Genomic DNA, 2,700 nt, shown 5'->3' with positions numbered 1-2,700 from the left:
TGCTATATTTTCTTTTTTTTTTTTTTTTTTTTTTTGAGATGGAGTCTCGCTCTGTCGCCCAGGCTGGAGTGCAGTGGCCAGATCTCAGCTCACTGCAAGCTCCGCCTCCCGGGTTTACGCCATTCTCCTGCCTCAGCCTCCCGAGTAGCTGGGACTACAGGCACCCACCACCTCACCCGGCTAGTTTTTTGTACTTTTTAGTAGAGACGGGGTTTCACCGTGTTAGCCAGGATGGTCTCGATCTCCTGACCTCGTGATCCGCCCGTCTTGGCCTCCCAGAGTGCTGGGATTACAGGCTTGAGCCACCGCGCCCGGCCCTATATTTTCTTATAGCATTTACAGGTTAATATAAGACTCTCTTAAATTAACTTATGTATTTACTATTCCTGGTAGTTTTCATTTTTTCCTGTGGATTAAAATTACAACCTGGTGTCAATTCCTTTTGGCCCAAAGGACTGTTTATAGTATCTTGTAAAGCAGATCTTCTAGCCACAAATTCTCTCAGCCTATTTATTATTTATCTGGGAATAGCTTTATTTAGCTTTCATTTATGAAGGACAGTTTTGCTTAATATAGAATACTTTAGTAGTTATTTTTTTCTCAGTTTTTTTTGTTTGTTTGTTTTGTTTTTTGTTTTTTTTAGACAGAGCCTCACTCTGTTGCCCAGACTGGAGTGCAGTGGCATGATCTCAGCTCACTGCAACCTCCGCCTCCCGGGTTCAAGTGATTCTCCTGCCTCAGCCTCCTGAGTAGCTGGAATTACAGGTGTGCACCACCATGCCCGGCTAATTTTTGTAGTTTTAGTGGAGACAGGGTTTCCCCATGTTGGTCAGGCTGGTGTGGAACTCCTGACCTTGCGATCTGCCGGCCGTGGCCTCCCATAGTGCTGGGATTATAGGTGTTAGCCACCGTGCCCGGCCTTTTTTCCCAGTATTTTTAATATGTCCTATTGGTCTTCATTATTTTAGATGAAAAATCAGGAATTAAAAGTGCTGTACTTTCCTGTACATAGTGAATCATTTTTCTCTTTCTGCTTTTAAGATTTTCTTTGTCTTTGAACACTTTGACTATGATATGTTTAGGTGTGGATCTTTTTGTATTTATCTTACTTGAAGTTTGTTGTGCCTCTGTGCTATCTTAATTTTTTTTTCTCGAAGTTGCAGTTTTCTATCATTATTTCTTTTTTCTCATCTTTGCAGATTTATTTCTATGCACATATACATATACAAATATTTTTACAAGAATAGGGTCATACCGTGAATACCACCTATAATGGTATCTCGGCTGTCAATATAGGTGTGTGTAATTAAGACTGTGTGGACTTCCACTGCGGATGTACCAAAATTTATTTAATTCCTTGTCACTGGATACTTTTGCTTCACTAATATGTAGACACTGTAAGCAATGCTTCAACATCTCTGCACCTCTATTTTTGGTGTAAGTGTTTCCTTAGGATGAAGTCCCAGAAATTGAATTGCAAGGTATAAAAGATTATTAACGTTTTTTAAGGCTTTAAGATGCCTTTACAGTGTATCTGTTACATCCTGCTTCCACACAAATTATTCTGTAGAGCCAGTACCCAAGCTGCAGCTCTCAGCCCAGGTTAAGACAGCCAGGATGCCCCAGTCAATGCTCTTGCCCAGTCTGCCAGCCTTCAGGTACTTTAGGAGCTGAGGCATAACCTGGAATTCAAACATTCTCTTGGCATCACAAAGGATATTCTCTGGAATATCCTTTTCTTGAGGAATATTTTCACCTGAAATCCAGATGGGGGCAATACCTCTGCCATATCTGAGAATCTGTTCCGGTTCAAAAGCTATCTGAGTTTTGAACTTCTGAAAAATGTTGTCTTCCCTGGATTCATGTTTTGCCGTGGAATCCAGTTCTTCGTCAAGTGCATCACCCATGCTCCTTATAATCTCCGAGTAATCTTCCTTTTCCACAACTTCAGGTGTAATCTCATCTTTTGCTTCTATTACAATTGCAAATTCTGGAAAAAGGAAGTCGTGGTCTGGAATTATATGGTCCAAATGATCTGATTGTGTACAAGCCTGTTTATATCTCAATTTCTGGTCTAGGCTCTGATGCTCCTTGCTGCAGTAATACGCTCTGTGGCATCTGGAGCATGTTTTGGGGCCTAAACAGCCACAAACCCTGCAGAGACCAGCACTAGACTTAAGTTGGAGACACACTGATTGTCCTGTTTCTGGGGAAGGATTCTCAGAAGGTAGCTCATATGAGTAAAAATCATTTTTCCTGGGTAGCTGACTCCTAAAAACTCGCAGGCCGGCACAGCACGGCGGCTCACGGCAGTAGAAGAGGCAGATGCCACGGTGGAAGGCGTCGGCGCGGCAGGCGTACATCTGTAGCAGGAAGGAGAGCAGCCGGCTGCACAGCGCGCAGGCCAGGGCCGGATCCGCAGCCTGACCGCGCCCAGCCACGCCGGCCGGCCGCCCCTCTACCATTATTTCTTCAAAGTTTTTCTTCCTTTTTCTTCTCTCCTCTCATTCTGGGACTCCCACTGTATGTGCGTTTATATATTTGATGTCCCAAAAGTCTTTAAGGCTCTATTCATTTTTCTTCAATTTTTATCTTCAAGTTCACTGATGGATTCTTTTGCCATCTTGAATCCTCTGTTAAAGTCCTCTAGGTGAATTTCTCATTTCAGTTATTATACCTTCAACTCCAGAATTTCTCTTT

At 42.8% G+C, this 2,700-nt stretch overlaps 1 pseudogene across 1 annotated transcript; it reads right to left on the bottom strand.

Moving 5' to 3' along the window:
- Positions 1 to 1,523: 1,523 nt before the first annotated feature.
- LOC112607687 lies at positions 1,524 to 2,465 on the bottom strand (annotated as a pseudogene). The gene has a single exon (XR_003115900.1). The product of XR_003115900.1 is annotated as a programmed cell death protein 2 pseudogene (transcript).
- Between the last annotated feature and the right edge of the window lie 235 nt (positions 2,466 to 2,700).

This window comes from Theropithecus gelada, chromosome 15, assembly GCF_003255815.1.
Source record: "Theropithecus gelada isolate Dixy chromosome 15, Tgel_1.0, whole genome shotgun sequence".
NCBI classification, from domain to species: domain Eukaryota; kingdom Metazoa; phylum Chordata; class Mammalia; order Primates; family Cercopithecidae; genus Theropithecus; species Theropithecus gelada.
The sequence above is the reverse complement of the archived record's forward strand: the minus strand, read 5'-3'. Positions and strand labels throughout refer to the sequence as shown.